This window comes from Dendrobates tinctorius, unplaced genomic scaffold (assembly GCF_039654945.1).
Source record: "Dendrobates tinctorius isolate UK_male_01 unplaced genomic scaffold, ASM3965494v1 ptg000095l, whole genome shotgun sequence".
NCBI lineage: Eukaryota > Metazoa > Chordata > Amphibia > Anura > Dendrobatidae > Dendrobates > Dendrobates tinctorius.
The window spans coordinates 16,570,661-16,598,383 of NW_027361763.1; the positions used below are offsets into that span (position 1 = coordinate 16,570,661).

Here is a 27,723-nt window from a genome sequence, read left to right on the forward strand (position 1 = left end):
GGACAACCCTTTAGCAATTACAATATTCCCTCCCCCAAAAAAAGATAAAAATGCCTTATATTTGCCTGCCGGGTTGGCGCCGTTCCCACGATTTCGACGACAGGTCTCCCATGGCTTGAGTGACGTTTTTATGTCATGTGAGCCCTGACATAAATGAATGAATGAATGAAACAGACAACCAGAAGCCGTTAGAGCTTCCAGCGAATGCCCATTTTGTCCAAAGGAAGTGAGAGTGACATGGCCACTGATTGGGTACAAGGCACAAAACCATCACGTGACATCGTTGGAACGGCGCCGGCACCGGAGTTTAGTATAAGGGTTTTTTTTATTCTTTTTGGGAGAATATTGTAAATGAGAAGGGGTTGTCTGAGTGGTGGATAACCCCTTTAAATATGTTTACACCTTTCTCAGCATTCAACAGATGCAAAGTGTAACAACCCTGCCGGCATCACTGCATGGCCTTCCATCCCCCACCTGCTTTACTGCTCCAGGCCATACTGTGAGTTATGCTGTCGGCTCCATGCTGTATGCCTCTTGCCTCCTGCCTGCTCTCTGCATACTTCCTGGCTGTGTGGATTATGGAATCAATGTGCACCTGCCTATGGCGTTCCCAGCCAATTACCAAGAGGCCTCTAGTATTTAGGGCAGCTCCACCCGGTGGAAGCTGCCTGAGCAACGCCTTTACTTAGTGTCTTGCGGCTGAGTTGCCAGGTCCTGTCCTGTCTCTGCCTGCTCTGGGGGCATCATACCCAGATCTGTTTCTGTGTGCTTTGTGTCTTGTTTTCTGCCCACCAAGAGGCTGTATCACCTGGTCTCTGTATCCCTGTCTCTGTGCCTTGTGCATTTCTCATTCCGCCCACCAGGAGGCAGAATATCCTGGTCTGTGTCCTTGTTCCTGTGCACTGACTCGTACCTTGCTTTGTCTGAACTCCATCCTATACCTGTGTCTGTCTTATTCCTGTCTCTGTGCCTTGCTCTGTACGTGGCCTAGTCTGAACTCTGTCCTATACCTCTGTCTGTTAGTCTCCTTGTCGGTGGCTCCTTTCCCTACTAAGTTTATCCTTGAGTCCTCTCCGTCTGCCTGCTCTGGTTCCTTGCTCTGCCTGTGCTCCGCACTCTGGTGATTCTGCTGCTGCAGAACCTCTTGCTGCAGCTCCTCTCCGCATACCCTGTGGTTCCGCCTTGCTTCGTTCTTGCTGCTGCAGAGCACGTTGCTGCCGCTCCTCTACACATACCTGCGGTTCTGCTCTGCTTTCCTTCTCTGTGGCACCTGCTGCTGCAGAACCTCTTGCTGCAAACTGCAGTTTCTCTCCGCAGCCTTGCGGTTCTACCCTGCTCCGTTCCTTGCAGTTCTTCTCTGCTCTGTAACCCTGCTGTTCTGCTCAGTTTCCATTCCGTATCCTGTGGATCCTTGTCCTACCCATCTGTACAGTTCCTGCACCTCCAGTGTGAACAGCCCCTACCTGTTCTCATATCCTACTCGTCCTAGTCCGTGTCTCTGTCCTATCATTACCGAGTCAGTTCCTGCCTGCCAGTGCCTCATCCGTGCCCGCCCGCCTGCCTGCCAGTGCCTCCGTTGTGCCCACCTGTCCTGCCAAAGTGTCAGCCGTGCCTGTCAGAGTACCAGTCGTGCCTGTCAGTACCTGCTCGCAGTATCCAGTCCCTCAGTGGGATCAGCAGCCACAGCCACACACCACCCTGGAGAGGCAGCTGCCTGCCGCACAAGCCTGACCTCACCACCAGAGGCTCCAGTGAACACCAAGGTAGCTGCTTAGTCATGCCCCTTCCAGGGTAGTCTGGTGTGTGGCACAGAGGGGACACAACCCCACACTCGTGCCAACCTGTCAGGGTGCGAGCGTAAAGCAAATTACTTGTTTCCAAAGAGCTAAAATTATTCCTAGAGTAAAGAGATTACAAAATCTCTGCTGTATATTAAGGATTGATGGAAGGTTGTTTAGGTCAAAGATCTATCTGATTAGTGGGGGTCCGATGCCCCTCACAGCTGATATCTGGGGTATGGAGCTAGAGCACCACAGCGACATACACTTTGTAGTGGCCAAACGTGGTACTGCAGCTCAGCTGTCATTGTACGGAGTGTGATCTGACCTGCAGTACCGAGAATGACCACTACACCGTGTATGGGGCTGTTTTGATTTTTCTCCTTACACTGATTGGTGGGGTGCCAGGGGTCAGACCCCAACCGGTGTATTATTGATGACCTATCATAAGGAACAGACATCGGTATGTTTATTGATGACCCATAGTAAGGGAAGGACATTGGTATGTTAATGTTTGATAACCCCTTTAAGAATTCATTTTTGGTCTTTTCTTGGTGGTTTGGGGGGGGGGATGGAAATATCACCTAAATGAACTCTTGTCGGCTGTTATCCTAAATGGGTTCATCACAAAGAAGAAGAAAAAAGTAAGACTCCATCGCTGCATAGAAAAGTAGTGGAAAGTGGTATAATTAGCCCCCAAGCAGTGATGTTTCGCCCGTCCCGGTGACTGTAGGCATGTCCGGCCTTTTGGGGTCACCGGGGCCAGTATGAGTGAGATGATTGTCTCAATATCAGGAGCACATTACACAACGGCCACATCGGCCGCGGCCTCCGAGACGCCGCACGTCTAACAGAACATACTCCGGGGTTCTAATTGGCAGTAAAGTTCCGGTTAATGAGCAGATTCCTCGGCAGCTTTATCTTGGTAATTACATTACAACACAAAAACAGTCATCTCGGTTTTACATCCTCACAAGGCGCTGATTGTCGTCAGGAGTCTTCATTTTCTGCTCCTTGAACGCTTGTATTGTTGGACACACACCCGTGTGGACTAGTCACTTACTACTTGATGCCCGTGCATACGACTTATTAAAAAGTCCCATCCAATAAGGTCTTGCTAATTTCTCTTGACCCCTTTAATTAATAGAAAAGCTGCTTAGCTTCTAGTTCCTTGTCAAATCATCTGCTCATCTATGATGTTTCTGGGTGGAAGGCTCAGGAAGGGCAGTAGTGAAGCTTCTCATATGAAAATGCACATGTGATATACAGTATGTCTCAAAGTTTTATCTTGTCCCTTTTCTTGATGGACAAGATGTTTGGCTTCTAGTTCCTTATCAACCTGCCGAGCAAATTTTCTGCTCAGTTCTGATTTTAATGTATGGAAGGCTCAGAAAGGACAGTAGTGAAGTTTCTCCAACAAGATGGATGTTTCAAAGATTTATCTTGATCCCTTTTGTTGGTGGAGAAGATGTTTGGCTTCTAGTTCCTTGTCAAGCCATAGAGCAAATCATCTTCTCAGCTTTGATGCTACTGTGTGGAAGGCTCAGGAAGGGCACTAGTGAAGCTTCTCATATTAAAGTCCGCAGTAATGGATGTGTTAAAGATTTATCTTGTTCCCTTCTCTTGATGGGAAAGCTTTTTGGCTTCTAGTTCCTGTTAAAGCTGCAAATCATGTGTTCAGCTATGACGTTACTGTATGGAAGGCCCAGGAAGGGCAGTAGGGACATTTCCCAAGAGGGTGGATGTTTCAAAGATTTATCGTGTCCCCTTTTTTTGATGGAAAAGCTGCTTGGCTTCTAATTCTTTGTCAACTGCAGAAATGCAGGTTTTAAATAATTCTTTTTCTCGCTTTCTTGAAGGAGAAGATGCTTATCTTCTGGTTCTTTGTGAATCCACAGAGCAAATCAGCTGCTAAACTGTGATATTAATGTATGCAAGGTCTAAGGAGAGCAGTAGAGAAGTTTCGTATTTTACAGATATGCTTTATCTGCAGAAACAAATGGATCAATCTTGTTTGAGAAACTTCACTGAAACTGAGGGACATCTCTTGATCTGTCTGTTTTAAGGAGACCCTATCCACTGTGCAGAAGAAGGGGCTGTGGTGTGGCATCATGTTCAGACTTTTATTTAATGGATGCAGTGTATGGAGGTTGTATGGCAATGTATGGAGGTTGTATGGCAGTGTATGGAGACTATATGGCAGTGTATTGAGACTGTAAGACAGTGTGTGGAGCCTGTATGGCAGTATATCGAGGTTGTACGGCAGTGTATGGATCCTGTACAGCAGTGTATGGAGGCTGTATGGCAGTGTATGGATTATGTACGGCAGTGTATGGATCCTGTACAGCAGTGTATGGAGGCTGTATGGCAGTGTATGGATCCGGTGTGGCAGTGTATGGATCCTGAACGGTAGTGTATGGAGGCTGTACTGCAGTGTATGGAGCCTGTAATGCAGTGTATGGATCATATACGGCAGTGTATGGAGACTGTACGGCAGTGTATGGAGCCTGCATGGCAGTGTATGGAGCCTGTACCGCAGTGTATGGAGACTGTATGGCAATGTATGGAGATTGTATGGCAGTGTATGGAGCCTGCATGGCAGTGTATTGAGACTGTAAGACAGGGTATAGATCCTGTATGGCAATGTATGGAGCCTGCATGGCAGTGTATGGAGCCTGTACCGCAGTGTATGGAGACTGTATGGCAATGTATGGAGATTGTATGGCAGTGTATGGAGACTGTATGGCAGTGTATTGAGACTGTAAGACAGGGTATAGATCCTGTATGGCAATGTATGGAGCCTGTATGGCAGTGTATGGAGCCTGTAAGACAGTGTATGGAGGCTGTACGGCAGTGTATGGAACCTGTATGGCAGTGAATGGAACCTGTATGGAGCCTGTATGGCAGTGTATGGAGCCTGTATGACAGTGTATGGAGCCTGTATGGCAGTGAATGGAACCTGTATGGAGCCTGTATGACAGTGTATGGAGCCTGTATGGCAGTGTATGGAGACTGTATGGCAGTGTATGGATTATGTACGGCAGTGTATGGAACCTGTACGGCAGTGAATGGAACCTGTATGACAGTGTATGGAGCCTGTATGGCAGTGAATGGAACCTGTATGGAGCCTGTATGACAGTGTATGGAGCCTGTATGGCAGTGTATGGAGACTGTATGGCAGTGTATGGATTATGTACGGCAGTGTATGGAACCTGTACGGCAGTGAATGGAACCTGTATGGCAGTGTATGGAGACTGTACGGCAGTGTATGGAGGCTGTACGGCAGTGTATGGATCCTGTACGGCAGTGTATGGATCATGTATGGCAGTATATTGAGGCTGTACGGCAGTGAATGGAACCTGTATGGCAGTGTATGGATTATGTACGGCAGTGTATGGAGACTGTACGGCAGTGGATGGATTATGTACGGCAGTGTATGGAGACTGTACGGCAGTGAATGGATCATGCATAGTAGTTTGTGAAGCCAGTGCCACACAGTATGAATCCTATACAGCCCCATGACTATCCTGTTATGGCTCCTTGCAACACTTGTAATATGACTGTGTGCATGATCCCTAAGGGACCTTAAAAGCCAATACATAATCCCATGCACACTCACCCAGAGGTTTTCATATAGAAGAGCGGGCGAGAGAAGTAGCAGGTCCTCTGACCCCCTGACATCAGCGGTCACCAGGGGCAGCCTTGTCTAGGCATATATGGACTCTGGTGTGACCACTGTAGATGGATCGTCTTGTGACTCAGGGACACGTTGGGACCGGCAGGGGGCACTGCTAATGAGCAGTTCTCCATTCTGGCACATACAGTGGGGTCCTGAGAGCAGTACTCCCCTCGATGTCGTCTGTGTCCATGAAGTCCATTAAGGATCATCTTCCCATTATGACGACGTCTTATAGACGGCCTCAATCTAAATTGAATCTTAAAATAAAAAAAACCCCGTATTGTTCTTATTTTCCCGGCAGTTTGTAAAGTCTGGAGAGCGCAGCCGTTTATAGTGAAGAGGTTATTCAGGAGGAGCGCTCCGGTGGCGTTCGGAGCTTCGGTTTCCTTTCCCGTAGGCTCGGCGCACTCCAGGAAAAATTAAAACTTCAAGGGCAAGCGTCATTATAAAATGTCGAGCCTTATCAGCTGTTCTGAAACATATGGCGAATTGTTTGCTCTGCGGAAGGACGGGAGATATTGCATTGCTTTGTGTCGTCTCGCAGAACCGGCTCTGCTTGGTGTACAATGATGTCCCAATGGATGGGTCCAGAGCAGCCCTCAATATAACAAGCTGAGCCACTGCGAATTCCCCATACAGAACTCACTGATTTACTTCCACAATAGATGCGACGGAAGCATTCATTATTCCGAATGTGAGGCTGGAAGTTGGGAACATTTTACGGTAATGATTTCCGCATACATCCGGGAGTGATAGAAACCCATAGACGTCGGTTTCATACCTGTTCTTAGGGGGCTTGAGCTGACCAAGCTATGAAAAAAAAATCGACAAAAACCCCATCGTCCATTATTTATGCTCCGTTCATCGAATGTATCTCATTTCTACTACTAAAAAATGCGGGGTCTTTAATGCAATTTGTTATTGCTTACCTGTTGAGGTGACGAAGAGGAGCACAGACCGGAGGCATTGATGCAGCAGAATTCGATAGGCCAGGTGGAACAGTGAGCATGAGTATAGCTGGATATGTGGCAGAGCTGAGTGTGCAGATAGCACCTTGGAACTGTTCTGTCTCCGACATAATTCACAACCTTAACTGTCTAGTTTGATAACATACAATGATTACTGCATGTATACAATGCTCAGTTTTTCCATAGTTAATGTTTAGTGTTCTTAGTTCCATCTAGTGGCCAAAGTAATAACTGCAGTGTTATTTGATATCACTTTCGTTTTTGTTTTTCCTCCAATTCACAAGGTACCATAGTCTATTCCAGCCCCCTTTTTCTGTCCAGTCTGCCATTTTCTGTCAAGCCTGCTTCATGTGGACATCTCATTTCTCTACCTCCCCTTGTGTCAGCATCGTCGGTACGTAATCACGCTTCCCTCATTTATCCCTGTCCTAGATCACCTTCCTTAGTTAGTTCTCCCCTGGTTAGCTATTAGCACAGGTAATCTGTATAATCTATATTATGCATTTTTATGTACCCATACTGATTGATTGTATTGTATGTTTTGCTTGTAGTTTCACCGCACTTCAATATACCAACACGTTCAATAAAACACAGATTCAACCTACAGTCTTCTTATTGGACCCCCAGTATAGCAGTTTAGCTACCCGTATAAGCTATATGAATCCCGTGCATTTAGCTAAGGACGGAATAGGAACAGCAGACCTGAATTGGCCGACGAGCGTCCTTTATATCAGGGCCAAAAATGTGGAACGCACCTTAGAACAGCAAAAGTCAAGCTGGCAGATAAACACTTTGATACAGTTGCCCATCGATACAATGCTGGGTTTGTCTTGTGGTTAGGCTGAGTGCAGTATCACATGAATACTCAGGCACACTGCAGCCACCTGAGCTGGATTGTGACATCACAGGTGTGCGCTGGTTTACCAGAAAAAGCTAGCAACCAGGAAGAAAAATACATGGACCGGCGATGGAACTGAGACAGGTCAGAAGCAATTTCTAGAATAGTAGGGGTGGAAATATCATAAAGGTGGTAGACAAATCTGTACATCTATCCAGACATTTGTGGATATGTCGCCAGCCCTGACTATCAGGTTTTTAGTAAGATCTGGTCCACAATGATAGCAGTTTTGTAAATAGTTCATACAGAAAATCACCAACATAACAGAGGTGAAGCTGATTTGTAGGGAGGAATAGGCTAAAATTCCTCCATCTGATGTGCAGGAATAATCAACAATTACCAAAAACGTTTCCTTGCCATTATTAGATCATTTTCCTCAAAAGCAATATGAGAAAGTCGAATATTTTTGACTCCTTTGTTAGATTTGGTTCTTCATTTACTTTTAGGAATTGTGTAAAAATCGGATGTAGTTTTAGGTCAAATTTACGCAGAAATATGGAAAATTCTGAAGGGTTCACAAACTTTCAAGCACTACTGTACTTGGATCATATCAATTAATGAAGGAAACGGGAGGAAGATCCACCCAACCCAATGCAAAGAATCCGTATTCGTAAGGACTGAAGTATCACAATTAATCTCGTGAGTGAAACACTAGAAAGAAGCTGATTTTCAGAAGACAGCCTATTTTTCTTTGGTCTGTACAGTATATAAATCCCTCCTCGCTATTCTATATCTAGTTATTCGTGCACTTACGCATCCTCGAGCTCTTGACGTGACTTTTCTGTACAGCGAAGCTCCAAAAGTGAAGAATGAAATGATGAATTCCCTTTTTTTCCAGTGTTTCTCGCCATATGTCATCGTCGATGTTTTGCTACAAAATTAAATTTACCAAATTGGAATAATGCAAGAAGCACTTCACTGGCACAGGAGTAACAGATCTCAGTGTGAGGCACAGGAGTAGCAGATACAAGTGTGAGGCACACGAGTAGCAGATACCAGTGTGAGGCACAGGAGTAGCAGATACCAGTGTGAGGCACAGGAATAGCAGATACCAGTGTGAGCCACAGGAGTAGCAGATACCAGTGTGAGGCACAGGAGTAGCAGATACCAGTGTGAGGCACAGGAGTATCAGATACCAGTGTGAGGCACAGGAGTATCAGATACCAGTGTGAGGCACAGGAATATCAGATACCAGTGTGAGGCACAGGAGTATCAGATACCAGTGTGAGGCACAGGAGTAGCAGATACCAGTGTGAGGCACAGGAGTATCAGATAGCAGTGTGAGGCACAGGAGTAGCAGATACCAGTGTGAGGCACAGGAGTAGCAGATACCAGTGTGAGGCACAGGAATATCAGATACCAGCGTGAGGCACAGGAGTAGCAGATACCAGTGTGGGGGGCAGGAGAGGCTGTAGATACCAGTGTGAGGCACAGGAGTAGCAGATACCAGTGTGAGGCACAGGAGTAGCATATACCAGTGTGAGGCACAGGAGTAACAGATACCAGTGTGAGGCACAGGAGTAGCAGATACCAGTGTGAGGCACAGGAGTAGCAGATACAAGTGTGAGGCACACGAGTAGCAGATACCAGTGTGAGGCACAGGAGTATCAGATACCAGTGTGAGGCACAGGAGTATCAGATACCAGTGTGAGGCACAGGAGTATCAGATAGCAGTGTGAGGCACAGGAGTAGCAGATACCAGTGTGAGGCACAGGAGTAGCAGATACCAGTGTGAGGCACAGGAATATCAGATACCAGCGTGAGGCACAGGAGTAGCAGATACCAGTGTGGGGGGCAGGAGAGGCTGTAGATACCAGTGTGAGGCACAGGAGTAGCAGATACCAGTGTGAGGCACAGGAGTAGCATATACCAGTGTGAGGCACAGGAGTAACAGATACCAGTGTGAGGCACAGGAGTAGCAGATACCAGTGTGGGGGGCAGGAAAGGCTGTAGATACCAGTGTGAGGCACAGGACTATCAGATACCAGTGTGAGGCACAGGAGTAGCAGATACCAGTGTGATGCACAGAAGTAGCAGATACCAACGTGAGGCACAGGAGTAGCAGATACCAGCGTGAGGCACAGGAGTAGCAGATACCAGTGTGAGGCACAGGAGTAGCAGATACCAGTGTGAGGCACAGGAGTAGCAGATACCAGTGTGAGGCACAGGAGTAGCAGATACCAGTGTGATGCACAGGAATATCAGATACCAGCGTGAGGCACAGGAGTAGCAGATACCAGTGTGGGGGGCAGGAGAGGCTGTAGATACCAGTGTGAGGCACAGGAGTAGCAGATACCAGTGTGAGGCACAGGAGTAGCATATACCAGTGTGAGGCACAGGAGTAACAGATACCAGTGTGAGGCACAGGAGTAGCAGATACCAGTGTGGGGGGCAGGAGAGGCTGTAGATACCAGTGTGAGGCACAGGACTATCAGATACCAGTGTGAGGCACAGGAGTAGCAGATACCAGTGTGATGCACAGAAGTAGCAGATACCAACGTGAGGCACAGGAGTAGCAGATACCAGCGTGAGGCACAGGAGTAGCAGATACCAGTGTGAGGCACAGGAGTAGCAGATACCAGTGTGAGGCACAGGAGTAGCAGATACCAGTGTGAGGCACAGGAGTAGCAGATACCAGTGTGAGGCACAGGAATATCAGATACCAGCGTGAGGCACAGGAGTAGCAGATACCAGTGTGGGGGGCAGGAGAGGCTGTAGATACCAGTGTGAGGCACAGGAGTAGCAGATACCAGTGTGAGGCACAGGAGTAGCATATACCAGTGTGAGGCACAGGAGTAACAGATACCAGTGTGAGGCACAGGAGTAGCAGATACCAGTGTGGGGGGCAGGAGAGGCTGTAGATACCAGTGTGAGGCACAGGACTATCAGATACCAGTGTGAGGCACAGGAGTAGCAGATACCAGTGTGATGCACAGAAGTAGCAGATACCAACGTGAGGCACAGGAGTAGCAGATACCAGCGTGAGGCACAGGAGTAGCAGATACCAGTGTGAGGCACAGGAGTAGCAGATACCAGTGTGAGGCACAGGAGTAGCAGATACCAGTGTGAGGCACAGGAGTAGCAGATACCAGTGTGAGGCACAGGAATATCAGATACCAGCGTGAGGCACAGGAGTAGCAGATACCAGTGTGGGGGGCAGGAGAGGCTGTAGATACCAGTGTGAGGCACAGGAGTAGCAGATACCAGTGTGAGGCACAGGAGTAGCATATACCAGTGTGAGGCACAGGAGTAACAGATACCAGTGTGAGGCACAGGAGTAGCAGATACCAGTGTGGGGGGCAGGAGAGGCTGTAGATACCAGTGTGAGGCACAGGACTATCAGATACCAGTGTGAGGCACAGGAGTAGCAGATACCAGTGTGATGCACAGAAGTAGCAGATACCAACGTGAGGCACAGGAGTAGCAGATACCAGCGTGAGGCACAGGAGTAGCAGATACCAGTGTGAGGCACAGGAGTAGCAGATACCAGTGTGAGGCACAGGAGTATCAGATACCAGTGTGAGGCACAGGAGTATCAGATACCAGTGTGAGGCACAGGAGTATCAGATACCAGTGTGAGGCACAGGAGTATCAGATACCAGTGTGAGGCACAGGAGTATCAGATAGCAGTGTGAGGCACAGGAGTAGCAGATACCAGTGTGAGGCACAGGAGTAGCAGATACCAGTGTGAGGCACAGGAATATCAGATACCAGCGTGAGGCACAGGAGTAGCAGATACCAGTGTGGGGGGCAGGAGAGGCTGTAGATACCAGTGTGAGGCACAGGAGTAGCAGATACCAGTGTGAGGCACAGGAGTAGCATATACCAGTGTGAGGCACAGGAGTAACAGATACCAGTGTGAGGCACAGGAGTAGCAGATACCAGTGTGGGGGGCAGGAGAGGCTGTAGATACCAGTGTGAGGCACAGGACTATCAGATACCAGTGTGAGGCACAGGAGTAGCAGATACCAGTGTGATGCACAGAAGTAGCAGATACCAACGTGAGGCACAGGAGTAGCAGATACCAGCGTGAGGCACAGGAGTAGCAGATACCAGTGTGAGGCACAGGAGTAGCAGATACCAGTGTGAGGCACAGGAGTAGCAGATACCAGTGTGAGGCACAGGAGTAGCAGATACCAGTGTGAGGCACAGGAATATCAGATACCAGTGTGAGGCACAGGAGTAGCAGATACCAGTGTGGGGGGCAGGAGAGGCTGTAGATACCAGTGTGAGGCACAGGAGTAGCAGATACCAGTGTGAGGCACAGGAGTAGCATATACCAGTGTGAGGCACAGGAGTAACAGATACCAGTGTGAGGCACAGGAGTAGCAGATACCAGTGTGGGGGGCAGGAGAGGCTGTAGATACCAGTGTGAGGCACAGGACTATCAGATACCAGTGTGAGGCACAGGAGTAGCAGATACCAGTGTGAGGCACAGAAGTAGCAGATACCAACGTGAGGCACAGGAGTAGCAGATACCAGCGTGAGGCACATGAGTAGCAGATACCAGCATGAGGCACAGGAGTAGCAGATACCAGTGTGATGCACAGAAGTAGCAGATACCAACGTGAGGCACAGGAGTAGCAGATACCAGCATGAGGCACAGGAGTAGCAGATACCAGTGTGATGCACAGAAGTAGCAGATACCAACGTGAGGCACAGGAGTAGCAGATACCAGCATGAGGCACAGGAGTAGCAGATACCAGTGTGATGCACAGAAGTAGCAGATACCAACGTGAGGCACAGGAGTAGCAGATACCAATGTGAGGCACAGGAGTAGCAGATACCAGTGTGGGGGCAGGAGAGGCTGTAGATACCAGTGTGAAGCACCAGGGTAAGGCAGATTCCAATGTGAGGCACAGTAGAACTATGGATGCTAGTGTGAGGCGCAGCAGAGGCTGAAGACCGCCTCCTGTGCAGGTGCATGTAGCACATCACTGGCAGTATGGAAACTCCATCCACTTTCCTAATTTCAGAGAGCTTTATTCTTGTGCAGGAATCAGTCGCAGATTTGCACTGATCACCTTGTGTATTTTCGGCTTCTTGCGTTGTCTCGCCCAGTCTTTTTCTGCCTGATATTTCATATTTCAGGACCCTACATATGAGCTCTGTGACGTCAGGTGTCGTGATCACTGGTGACAATTCACACCTTGCTCCTTGCACCTATTGTCGTTGGCGGTAGATCGGCTCTTCCCGCTCAGACCTTAAGGCCCCTTTACAGTTAGTGATGCACCAGCGATCCTGACAACGACACGACCCGGTCAGGATCGCTGGTGCATCGCTAAATGGTCGCTAGTGAGCTGCCACACAGGCAGACCTCACAGCGATGCAGCAGCGGTCGGCGGTCGTTACCTTTCAGACGCGGCGATCATGACGTCCTCCCGCCCGCGTCCACGCGTCGCTCGTCGGCACCAGCAGGAAGCGCCTGACGAGAAATGGCGCTTGCGCGATCAGCGACAGACAGCGGGGAGCGGTCGGAGGTAAGTATGACATGTAGCGATCGGTGACGCTTTGGCGATATTGCTAGCGCTAGGTGTAAAGCCCCTTAACCTTGAAGTTTGTTTCCTGCCGCTGTCCATGGTGCTGATCCCAATCATACACACGATAGAAAGCGTTGTCTTCAGGAAACCCCGAGACCCATATGAAAATGCCTGACTGATCCTATCGTTTATTTTATTTATTTTGCTCATTTATATAGAGCCATTAATTCCCCAGCGCTTTACAGACATTATCATCGCTGTCCCCATTGGGGCTCACAATCTAGATTCCCTATCAGTATGTCTTTGGAATGTGGGAGGAAACCGGAGAACCCGGAGGAAACCCACGCACACAGTGCTGTCCACTGAGCCCCCGTTATATAATCCTCCTGGTAAATAACGCCACTTATTGACTCCGTACATAACCGGGGTCCTGCGCGCCTGCGAATAATGGAGAGACGGAGGCATGTACCGAAGATATCTATAACAAGGCATATCTAGGGTGTGTTGTGAAGAGGCAGCACAAAGAAGACCCTCTGCCGTGGCCAAAGTTGGCTCATTATTACGGCGACGTCTGTGCGCCCGCGATGTACTCCATTTGTACAGAGGCATCAGAAGCAAAATCATTGCTCTTCATACATGACCATCCGCAGATTGTGCCATGATACTGCAGCGGAGCACCATTGAAGTCAATAAAGCTGTGGTGTAATACCAAACACAACCAAGTGACCAGAGAGGCGCTGTTTCTAAAAAGAAAATCACCTCCTTTTCTCCCAATTTTTGGGCAAGCAGTTTAGAAACAGTTTTTTACTAACTACTTATGGATCACTCAACAACCGGAGATGTTATAAAAGCCGAGACCATGCCTCATCAGAAGAGGGCAGCCGGCTCTCAGACATGTATGGACTGACAGTTCACTGAGGGATCAGATTACAGCTGCCTTTTGAAGTCTATAGATGGAGGATGGGGAGAGGAGAAGAGTAAGAAGGAAAGTAAACGAGAGGCAGAGAGTCAGACAAATGGTGCTGCAGCTTTCTAGTGAGAATGCATTATCCTTTAAGAGCTGCATTCACAGTTACACTGCTCAGTACAGATGTATAATGTCATGATGCTGTTGCTTCTGGACGTGCTGTGTAGAGACAGTAGAGCAGAAATCCCTCATGACTGCGTGTGCTGTGTATGGGAGACATTATAGCAGTGAGTCCCCCACCACCACCAGCTCAGAGACAACTAGAAAAGTACACAGTTGCATGCTGACCATGTTACTGTTTTGTTATCTTGCGCATCTACAAGGGTTAATGTGTAGGAGAAAATGAAAGAATATTATATATTACAATGCTCATTGCTTTGCAGTCAGGTATATTGTGTGCGGCGGGGGGGATATCCTGTTATTGCAAAATCATCATATGTGCTGTAACTGTAAAGAACCCTTTTCCTATGCTCACAGTGTGATATAAATAGTCACAATTGTGCCATTCACTACATTTTAACATAATGTCTTTAATAGGATTTTTTTAAGACACTATCAATTATGGCTCAACCTTATAGAACTTTGAACCTCATACTGCACACTAAAGAGTCATTTCCAGATACGGCCATCTGCTATGTACTGTGAATGGAAAACAATTTTGGTAGATTGCTGTAAAAATCCCATCTCCTATGCTCATAATGTGATTGATGTAACTGTAAAGAACCCTATCCCTATGTTCATAGTGTGATTGCTGTGACTGTAAAGAACCCTATCCCTATGTTCATAGTGTGATTGCTGTGACTGTAAAGAACCATATACCTATGTTCATAATGTGATTGATGTGACTGTAAAGAACCCTATACCTATGTTCATAGTGTGATTGATGTGACTGTAAAGAACCCTATCCCTATGTTCATAGTGTGATTGCTGTGACTGTAAAGAACCCTATCCCTTTGTTCATAATGTGATTGCTGTGACTGTAAAGAACCCTATTCCTATGTTCATAATGTGATTGCTGTGACTGTAAAGAACCCTATTCCTATGTTCATAATGTGATTGCTGTGACTGTAAAGAACCCTATCCCTATGCTCATAATGTGATTGCTGTGACTGTAAAGAACCCTATCCCTATGTTCATAATGTGATTGCTGTGACTATAAAGAAACCCTATACCTATGTTCATAATGTGATTGCTGTGACTGTAAAGAACCCTATCCCTATGTTCATAATGTGATTGCTATGACTGTAAAGAACCCTATCCCTATGTTCATAATGTGATTGCTGTGACTGTAAAGAACCCTATCCCTATGTTCATAGTGTGATTGCTGTGACTGTAAAGAACCCTATCCCTTTGTTCATAATGTGATTGCTGTGACTGTAAAGAACCCTATTCCTATGTTCATAATGTGATTGCTGTGACTGTAAAGAACCATATTCCTATGTTCATAATGTGATTGCTGTGACTGTAAAGAACCCTATCCCTATGTTCATAATGTGATTGCTGTGACTGTAAAGAACCCTATCCCTATGTTCATAATGTGATTGCTGTGACTATAAAGAAACCCTATACCTATGTTCATAATGTGATTGCTGTGACTGTAAAGAACCCTATCCCTATGTTCATAATGTGATTGCTATGACTGTAAAGAACCCTATCCCTATGTTCATAATGTGATTGCTGTGACTGTAAAGAACCCTATCCCTATGTTCATAATGTGATTGCTGTGACTGTAAAGAACCCTATCCCTATGTTCACAGTGTGATTGCTGTGACTGTAAAGAACCCTATTCCTATGTTTTCAGTGTGATTGCTGTGACTGTAAAGAACCCTATTTTGATAATGTGATTCCTGTGACTGCACAAAATCCTTTCCTTTGATCAAAATATGATTTTAAAAGTGAAAATGGTGCCATTCACTGCAATGTAATGTAAAGCGTTCTATAGGATTATTTTATCAGCTAAGGCTGGGCCTTATCGACGCCGTGATCCCCGTACCGCAGGGTGAAGCAGTTTCCAGATACGGCCATGTGCTCGTTTGTCCTCAGGGACGAGTGATGGCAGCGGTCACTGCCATAAGTCATGGCGCCCAGGCTGAGCCGCGTATTTAGGATGCAGAGCGCTGACGGACACAAGGTGTTTCTTAGGACCTGACTCACATCTGAAATCCGGCTTCTATAAGGCGATGTAGCCGAGCCGCGGCGGCGGAGTGATGCATCGGTGCCGGCAGCCGCTGACAGAGATGTATGTGTCTGCAGCCGCTAACCTTTCGTCAGGGCCGGTGCCGTGATGAAGCCCTGTAGGACGGGCCGGTGGAGGACTTCTCTTACTATAACTTTCTCCAAAATGTTATGCAGAAGCCAAGATTAAATCATTTCTCACCATTGTGTCATCTTAGAGGGGACATCCCTAAACCGGGAATAAAAAGGAGAAAATATATATGAGATCTAGTCCTCTCCTGAAATCCTCTGTGCTGCACGGTCTCCATCCAGCCTCTGTCGGTAGCCTCGCACTTGTGCTCGGGGTTGTCTACTATTCATGGGCCTCCAAATTAGAAATCATTGCATAGGAATAGGAAAAAAAGCAGAGAAAGACATTTCCTGAAATACTCTGCGCTATTATACCATTTTTTTTAATGAAGTCAATGCGAACCCATGGTTATTCCTGAGGGTCATGTCGCCAGGACGCAGCACGGCGTCTCCGCTCAGGTCACCGCCGATAGTCCGCAGGATCCCGGAGCTTCATTACATAAATACAGACATCAGCCCCACAGATCATTAATCACTCAGCCAAAAAGCCAAAGATGCCACGTGCTAATTACAGAGTGCGGAGCAGGGACGCCCGGTATACGGATATTAACTGGAGCAAACGTCATTATACAGGACACATGTCAGACTGATTACTAACCGCAAGATGTTTATATTATTTATACATAATTATATCATAAAGAACAGGAGCCATTTAATGAATGTTACATTACTTATCCTATAACAATCCTATATTATACCTCAGAGCTGCACTCACTATTCTGCTGGTGCAGTCACTGTGTACATACATTACATTACTGATCCTGAGTTACATCCTGTATTATACCCCAGAGCTGCACTCACTATTCTGCTGGTGCAGTCACTGTGTACATACATTACATTACTGATCCTGAGTTACATCCTGTATTATACCCCAGAGCTGCACTCACTATTCTGCTGGTGCAGTCACTGTGTACATACATTACTGATCCTGAGTTACATCCTATATTATACTCCAGAGCTGCACTCACTATTCTGCTGGTGCAGTCACTGTGTACATACATTACTGATCCTGAGTTACATCCTGTATTATACTCCAGAGCTGCACTCACTATTCTGCTGGTGCAGTCACTGTGTACATACATTACATTACTGATCCTGAGTTACATCCTGTATTATACTCCAGAGGTGCACTCACTATTCTGCTGGTGCAGTCACTGTGTACATACATTACATTACTGATCCTGAGTTACATCCTGTATTATACCCCAGAGCTGCACTCACTATTCTGCTGGTGCAGTCACTGTGTACATACATTACATTACTGATCCTGAGTTACATCCTGTATTATACTCCAGAGCTGCACTCACTATTCTGCTGGTGCAGTCACTGTGTACATACATTACATTACTGATCCTGAGTTACATCCTGTATTATACTCCAGAGCTGCACTCACTATTCTGCTGGTGCAGTCACTGTGTACATACATTACATTACTGATCCTGAGTTACATCCTGTATTATACCCCAGAGCTGCACTCACTATTCTGCTGGTGCAGTCACTGTGTACAGACACTATGGAGCTGCAGCAGCACAGCTCGGTGATATGTCCGTTGTGTGTCTCGGGGGACTGACTTCTGGTGCAGTGAGAGCAGTCTGGTGGCCCTGTAGTCTCCTGTGACTATATATTGAGTCTCTTTATCCATAGAGTGCGCTCTCGCAGGTAGCCATGCTCGTTGCTGTGGGTGGCTTACTCTCGCAGAGGTATATAAATGTTGTACTAAAAATGAAATATTCCAGCAATGTTAATCCTATAAGCTCCTTATGTTTTCCATGCTGATTTTCCAGTGCCAATTATTGTGTCAGCTCTGTCACAGCGTTTCATTGTATTCATAGTTTTAGAGCCAGGACCGGCCTCTACCTCTGTAATGTCTAGAGAAATGCATGGTGGCACTGGCAGGAAATACCCACAAGGCAGCAATCTCTGGCCTCTGTTCTCTCCATAGTATGCTGTTCCCGGTACATGGACACCTCCATCATACGTTACTCTCGGGTACCTGGGATATGGGAATCCTAATTATTTACCCATCTGTGGTACAGAGTAATCCCCTGATACACCCATCTCCGGTACATGTTCATCTCCGTGTTACACCCATCTCCGGTACATGTTCATCTCCGTGTTACACCCATCTCCGGTACATGTTCATCTCCGTGTTACACCCATCTCCGGTACATGTTCATCTCCGTGTTACACCCATCTCCGGTACATGTTCATCTCCGTGTTACACCCATCTCCGGTACATGTTCATCTCCGTGTTACACCCATCTCCGGTTCATGTTCATCTCCGTGTTACACCCATCTCCGGTACATGTTCATCTCCGTGTTACACCCATCTCCGGTACATGTTCATCTCCGTGTTACACCCATCTCCGGTACATGTTCATCTCCGTGTTACACCCATCTCCAGTACATGTTCATCTCCGTGTTACACCCATCTCCGGTACATGTTCATCTCCGTGTTACACCCATCTCCGGTACATGTTCATCTCCGTGTTACACCCATCTCCGGTTCATGTTCATCTCCGTGTTACACCCATCTCCAGTACATGTTCATCTCCGTGTTACACCCATCTCCGGTACATGTTCATCTCCGTGTTACACCCATCTCCGGTACATGTTCATCTCCGTGTTACACCCATCTCCGGTACATGTTCATCTCCGTGTTACACCCATCTCCGGTACATGTTCATCTCCGTGTTACACCCATCTCCGGTACATGTTCATCTCCGTGTTACACCCATCTCCAGTACATGTTCATCTCCGTGTTACACCCATCTCCAGTACATGTTCATCTCCGTGTTACACCCATCTCCGGTACATGTTCATCTCCGTGTTACACCCATCTCCAGTACATGTTCATCTCCGTGTTACACCCATCTCCAGTACATGTTCATCTCCGTGTTACACCCATCTCCGGTACATGTTCATCTCCGTGTTACACCCATCTCCGGTACATGTTCATCTCCGTGTTACACCCATCTCCGGTACATGTTCATCTCCGTGTTACACCCATCTCCGGTACATGTTCATCTCCGTGTTACACCCATCTCCAGTACATGTTCATCTCCGTGTTACACCCATCTCCGGTACATGTTCATCTCCGTGTTACACCCATCTCCGGTACATGTTCATCTCCGTGTTACACCCATCTCCGGTACATGTTCATCTCCGTGTTACACCCATCTCCAGTACATGTTCATCTCCGTGTTACACCCATCTCCAGTACATGTTCATCTCCGTGTTACACCCATCTCCAGTACATGTTCATCTCCGTGTTACACCCATCTCCGGTACATGTTCATCTCCGTGTTACACCCATCTCCGGTACATGTTCATCTCCGTGTTACACCCATCTCCGGTACATGTTCATCTCCGTGTTACACCCATCTCCGGTACATGTTCATCTCCGTGTTACACCCATCTCCAGTACATGTTCATCTCCGTGTTACACCCATCTCCGGTACATGTTCATCTCCGTGTTACACCCATCTCCAGTACATGTTCATCTCCGTGTTACACCCATCTCCAGTACATGTTCATCTCCGTGTTACACCCATCTCCGGTACATGTTCATCTCCGTGTTACACCCATCTCCGGTACATGTTCATCTCCGTGTTACACCCATCTCCGGTACATGTTCATCTCCGTGTTACACCCATCTCCAGTACATATTCATCTCCGTGTTACACCCATCTCCGGTACATGTTCATCTCCGTGTTACACCCATCTCCGGTACATGTTCATCTCCGTGTTACACCCATCTCCGGTACATATTCATCTCCGTGTTACACCCATCTCCGGTACATGTTCATCTCCGTGTTACACCCATCTCCGGTACATGTTCATCTCCGTGTTACACCCATCTCCGGTACATGTTCATCTCCGTGTTACACCCATCTCCGGTACATGTTCATCTCCGTGTTACACCCATCTCCGGTACATGTTCATCTCCGTGTTACACCCATCTCCGGTACATGTTCATCTCCGTGTTACACCCATCTCCGGTACATATTCATCTCCGTGTTACACCCATCTCCGGTACATGTTCATCTCCGTGTTACACCCATCTCCGGTACATGTTCATCTCCGTGTTACACCCATCTCCAGTACATGTTCATCTCCGTGTTACACCCATCTCCGGTACATGTTCATCTCCGTGTTACACCCATCTCCGGTACATATTCATCTCCGTGTTACACCCATCTCCGGTACATGTTCATCTCCGTGTTACACCCATCTCCGGTACATGTTCATCTCCGTGTTACACCCATCTCCGGTACATGTTCATCTCCGTGTTACACCCATCTCCGGTACATGTTCATCTCCGTGTTACACCCATCTCCGGTACATGTTCATCTCCGTGTTACACCCATCTCCGGTACATGTTCATCTCCGTGTTACACCCATCTCCGGTACATATTCATCTCCGTGTTACACCCATCTCCGGTACATGTTCATCTCCGTGTTACACCCATCTCCGGTACATGTTCATCTCCGTGTTACACCCATCTCCAGTACATGTTCATCTCCGTGTTACACCCATCTCCGGTACATGTTCATCTCCGTGTTACACCCATCTCCGGTACATGTTCATCTCCGTGTTACACCCATCTCCGGTTCATGTTCATCTCCGTGTTACACCCATCTCCGGTTCATGTTCATCTCCGTGTTACACCCATCTCCGGTACATGTTCATCTCCGTGTTACACCCATCTCCAGTACATGTTCATCTCCGTGTTACACCCATCTCCGGTACATGTTCATCTCCGTGTTACACCCATCTCCAGTACATGTTCATCTCCGTGTTACACCCATCTCCGGTACATGTTCATCTCCGTGTTACACCCATCTCCGGTACATGTTCATCTCCGTGTTACACCCATCTCCAGTACATGTTCATCTCCGTGTTACACCCATCTCCGGTACATGTTCATCTCCGTGTTACACCCATCTCCGGTACATGTTCATCTCCGTGTTACACCCATCTCCAGTACATGTTCATCTCCGTGTTACACCCATCTCCGGTACATGTTCATCTCCGTGTTACACCCATCTCCAGTACATGTTCATCTCCGTGTTACACCCATCTCCGGTACATGTTCATCTCCGTGTTACACCCATCTCCGGTACATGTTCATCTCCGTGTTACACCCATCTCCGGTTCATGTTCATCTCCGTGTTACACCCATCTCCGGTTCATGTTCATCTCCGTGTTACACCCATCTCCGGTACATGTTCATCTCCGTGTTACACCCATCTCCGGTACATGTTCATCTCCGTGTTACACCCATCTCCGGTACATGTTCATCTCCGTGTTACACCCATCTCCGGTACATGTTCATCTCCGTGTTACACCCATCTCCGGTACATGTTCATCTCCGTGTTACACCCATCTCCGGTACATGTTCATCTCCGTGTTACACCCATCTCCGGTACATGTTCATCTCCGTGTTACACCCATCTCCGGTACATGTTCATCTCCGTGTTACACCCATCTCCGGTACATGTTCATCTCCGTGTTACACCCATCTCCGGTACATGTTCATCTCCGTGTTACACCCATCTCCGGTACATGTTCATCTCCGTGTTACACCCATCTCCGGTACATGTTCATCTCCGTGTTACACCCATCTCCGGTACATGTTCATCTCCGTGTTACACCCATCTCCGGTACATGTTCATCTCCGTGTTACACCCATCTCCGGTACATGTTCATCTCCGTGTTACACCCATCTCCGGTACATGTTCATCTCCGTGTTACACCCATCTCCGGTACATGTTCATCTCCGTGTTACACCCATCTCCAGTACATGTTCATCTCCGTGTTACACCCATCTCCAGTACATGTTCATCTCCGTGTTACACCCATCTCCGGTACATGTTCATCTCCGTGTTACACCCATCTCCGGTACATGTTCATCTCCGTGTTACACCCATCTCCGGTACATGTTCATCTCCGTGTTACACCCATCTCCGGTACATGTTCATCTCCGTGTTACACCCATCTCCAGTACATGTTCATCTCCGTGTTACACCCATCTCCGGTACATGTTCATCTCCGTGTTACACCCATCTCCAGTACATGTTCATCTCCGTGTTACACCCATCTCCAGTACATGTTCATCTCCGTGTTACACCCATCTCCAGTACATGTTCATCTCCGTGTTACACCCATCTCCGGTACATGTTCATCTCCGTGTTACACCCATCTCCGGTACATGTTCATCTCCGTGTTACACCCATCTCCAGTTCATGTTCATCTCCGTGTTACACCCATCTCCGGTACATGTTCATCTCCGTGTTACACCCATCTCCGGTACATGTTCATCTCCGTGTTACACCCATCTCCGGTACATGTTCATCTCCGTGTTACACCCATCTCCGGTACATGTTCATCTCCGTGTTACACCCATCTCCGGTACATGTTCATCTCCGTGTTACACCCATCTCCGGTACATGTTCATCTCCGTGTTACACCCATCTCCGGTACATGCTCATCTCCGTGTTACACCCATCTCCGGTACATGTTCATCTCCGTGTTACACCCATCTCCGGTACATGTTCATCTCCGTGTTACACCCATCTCCGGTACATGTTCATCTCCGTGTTACACCCATCTCCGGTACATGTTCATCTCCGTGTTACACCCATCTCCGGTACATGTTCATCTCCGTGTTACACCCATCTCCGGTACATGCTCATCTCCATGTTACACCCATCTCCGGTACATGTTCATCTCCGTGTTACACCTAACTCTGTCACATGGTCTTCTCTGTGATACATCAATCTCCAGACAGGGCTGCCACTAGGAATTTCTGGCAAAATTTTCTGAGCCCCCTTGAAACTCCGCCCAGGCTCCACCCCTAACCCCACCTCCACCTCTCAAACTTTCCACAGCCCAAGCACCCTCTCTTGGAAAAACTCCACTTCTTTGTTTTGGCCAAAAGATTTTTTTAATCCGTTACTATGACAAGGTAGACTCTATTGGCCTGGCTCTACTCTACTGTAAATTATTAAACATTTGTTAAAATATCCAATATAATTTTAGGTATATTTTTATTTATTTGAAAATTTTTAAAATGAACAATAATATCACATACAAGGGACAAATACTGCCACATTATGACCAAATCACATATTACCACATATTACCACCACATAGTGATCAAATAATACCACATACAAGTAACAAAAACTGCTACACCATGCCCAGATCACATATTACCACCACTTAGTAATCATATGATACCACATACATGGAACAAATACCACCACGCCATGACCAGACTACATATTACCACAACATAGTGACCAAATAATACCACATACAAGGAACAAATACCACCACACTATGGCCAGACCACATAAAACCACCACATGGTGACCAATAACACCACATACAAGGAACAAATACTACCACACCATGACCAGACTACAGATTACCACAACATAGTGACCAAATAATTCCACATACAAGGAACAAATACCATTACACCATGGCCGGACCACATATTACCACCACATGATGACCAATAATACCACATACAAGGAACAAATACCACCGTGCCGTAACCAGACTACATATTACCACAAAATAGTGACTAATACCACATACAAGGAACAAATACCATCACACCATGACCAGACCACATGCTACCACCACATAGTGACCGAATACTACATACAGATCATTAATAAAAAAACACAATACTAATGTCATTATACACAAGAGATCTGTACTTAGTATACAGTGTCCGTGTGTAAGCAATACAGTGATCAATGGTGACATTATAGACAGAAGCTCTGTATACAGCATATAGTGCATAGTGTCAGTGTACAGGTAATACAGTGATCACTGGTGACATTAAACACAGGAGCTCTGTATACAGTGTAAAGGTAATACAGTGATCACCAGTGATATTATGCACAGGAGCTCTGTATATAGTATACAGTGTATAGTGTCAGTGTACAGGTAACACACTGACTCACCGGTGATGTCTCTAGGTGAAGTCGGTGAAGTCCTTCATCTTCTCTCTTTTCTTCTTCATCCAGTTCAGACCCCCATCACTTCTTCCAGCCAGGCCTTGTCTCTGCAGAAAATAGCACAGTTATTCCTCAATTTTTCCCCAACCTCTACACTACGTCAGATGAAGAAAAAAGTAACCGTGTCACTCTGCACCGTAACAGGACCTCTCCTATCCCACACTGAAAACAGTATCCTCAAAAATATCCCTTAATTGACCACAATAGTAATAATATCTCTCATTCTGGACCCCACATGTCCTCCCATTCTGCCTCATATCCATACTGCCCCCATGTCTCTCCATATTGCCCCCATAGCCATCCATAATAGTATAACACGGCCCCATAGTCATATATAGTAGTATAATGCAGCCCCATAGTAATATAATGCAGCCCCATAGTAGTATAATGCAGCACCATAGTAGTATAATGCACCCCATAATATAATACACCACCATAGTGGTATAATGCACCCCATAGTATAATGCACCCCACAGCAGTATAATACAGCCCCGTAGTAGTATAATGCACCCCATAGTAGTATAATGCAGCCCATTGTAGTATAATGTGCTCCCACAGCAGTATATTGCACCTCATAGTATAATGCACCCCCATAATAGTATAATGCACCCCATTATATAATGCAGCCCCATAGTAGTATAATGCACCTCCATAGTAGTATAATGCAGACCCTTAGTAGTATAATGCGCCCCAATAGGGGTATAATGCAGCCCCATACAGCGGCTTTACAAAAAAATAATGGCCAAGATCCAGCGGTCCTGCGCGCGATACATCTGAGGCACAGACCTTCGTTCCAGCGTGTGACAGTGACATCATATGCCTGTGACGCTCCCTCTGACGTCAGCTGCTGGCCTGTGATTGGCTGGCAGCTGTTAACTGTTGCTGTGCAGGAGGAGTCTCCTGCACGGCAACAAATTCTAAATGCTCGTGCATCTGAGCACGTATGGGCAGTTACTGAGTCGGCAGAATCCTGAAGCAAGGTCCCGCTGAGCAGAGGATAGGGGGTCCGCTGCAGACCCTCTCTGCTCATCAGACCCCATACGCCAGTAAGGGTAGTAATGCCCTGATGGCAGCCCTGTCCCTGGTACATGGTCATCTCCATGATATTCCATTCTCTGGAACATGGTCATCCCAGGATACAACAGTCTCTGGCACATGACCATCTCCATCATAAACCCATCTGCTGTACATGGTTATCTACATGGTACACCAATCTCTGGAACACGGTCATCTCATGATACAACAGTCTCTGGCACATGGTCATCTACATGATACACCAATCTCTGGCACACGGTCATCTCCATGATACACCAATCTCTAGCACACGGTCATCTCCATGATACACCTACCTCTAGCACATGGTCATCTACATGATACACCAATCTCTGGCACACTGTGATCTCCATGATACACCAATCTCTAGCACACGGTCATCTCCATGATACACCAATCTCTAGCACATGGTCATCTACATGATACACCAATCTCTGGCACACTGTGATCTCCATGATACACCTATCTCTAGCACACGGTCATCTCCATGATACACCAATCTCTAGCACACGGTCATCTCATGATACACCAATCTCCTCTACATGGTCATCTACATGATACACCAATCTCTGGCACACGGTCATCTCCATGATGCACCAATCTCTAGCACACGGTCATCTCCATGATACACCAATCTCTAGAACACGGTCATCTCATGATACAACAGTCTCTGGCACATGGTCATATACATGATACACCAATCTCTGGAACATGGTCATCTCCATGATACACCTACCTCTAGCACATGGTCATCTACATGATACACCCATCTCTAGCACACGGTCATCTCCATGATACACCAATCTCTAGCACACGGTCATCTCCATGATACACCAATCTCTAGCACATGGTCATCTACATGATACACCAATCTCTGGCACACTGTGATCTCCATGATACACCTACCTCTAGCACATGGTCATCTACATGATACACCAATCTCTAGCACACGGTCATCTCCATGATACACCAATCTCTGGCACACCGTCATCTCCATGATACACCTACCTCTAGCACATGGTCATCTCCATGATACACCAATCTCTAGAACTCGGTCATCTCATGATACAACAGTCTCTGGCACATGGTCATCTACATGATACACCAATCTGTGGAACATGGTCATCTCCATGATACACCTACCTCTAGCACATGGTCATCTCCATGATACACCTACCTCTAGCACATGGTCATCTCCATGATACACCTATCTCTAGCACACGGACAGCTCCATGATACACCAATCTCTAGCACACGGTCATCTCCTTGATAAACCAATCTCTGGAACACAGCCATCTCATGATACACCAATCTCTGGCACATGGTCATCTCATGATACACCAATCACCTGTACATGCTCATCTGCTTGATAAACCAATCTCTGGCATGTGGTAATCTCCATCATACACCAATCTCAGGTACATGGTCATCTCATGATGCACCAATCTCTGGCACATGGTCATCTGCTTGATGAACCAATCTCTGGCACGTGGTAATCTCCATCATACACCAATCTCAGGTACATGGTCATCTTCATCATACACCAGTCTCTGGGATTTTGTCAACTTGAGACATAACAGGACTCTAAACTAAGCTTCTGCTGTATGACTGCTGTCCTATGATGACTAGACAGTTGGCCTGCACCATCATTAATGGTTGATGATGATTATGATTTTGATGATTCTTATCATCACTTCAGACTATGATTGTTGTAAGAACCCGATGGATATAGTCTAATAATATCAGGAGCATCCTCTGATGACTTGTGTTCAGCTTTTTGGCCACAACCCATGTGTTTAGAGAAATACTGGATAATAATGAGTTTATGTTGCTGAATAACGCACTAACATCTTGACATTCAGCGAGGTCTCTCCAACACTGTTTTGAGCCTTCGCTATTGTCAGGATCTGTAAGAAATTATAATTCTGCTGGGAGAATGGCAAAGTGAGGTCAACATAAGTGCCTGCGACAAAGCAGTTAGAAAAATCTTGAGTGTTAAGGAGATTTTCACCTCAATGGTGGAAATAATCTCATAATTTTCTCATTGAGCAATGAATCTACAGGAGGTTCTTTTACTGATCAAGAGAGTAAGAAAACACTGAAGCCACTCGTGCCACGTTGTCTAACTCTTCGCAATGCCAGACTTTCTTGAATCCTTTCTTTGTTTTAATTGTCTCTGATCCAAGAACAGAGAATAAAGGTAGAAAGGTAAAAGCTGGTTGTCAGCCACCAGGTTCCCCCGCCGTTCAACTTGACGTCATCAACATTGTTTACAGTTGATGAACTTATGCAAAACTCATTGTCACGCTATGATGGTCTTAGGTAGTGGAGGGGCCTCAAACTGTCCCTGGAACTGGGAACTTAACAATTCCTATCACAGGGGTACTCTTGATGGTAGAGTAGCCTGAGTCTCTGAACTCACTATGATCCTGTTTATCCCTGGTCTGTCCCCTCCCCCACTCCATGGAGCCTGGGACAGAAGTGTAATGTGAACAAGACACATTAGACAAAACAGGGATAACAGAAATCCTATATTATACTAGGGCACCAACCAAT

At 46.7% G+C, this 27,723-nt stretch overlaps 1 protein-coding gene across 2 annotated transcripts in view; it reads left to right on the forward strand.

The window, feature by feature from the left end:
• GFRA4 (GDNF family receptor alpha 4) overlaps positions 1-27,723 on the forward strand; it is a 575,713-nt gene that overhangs the window by 284,075 nt on the left and 263,915 nt on the right. The window lies entirely within an intron of this gene.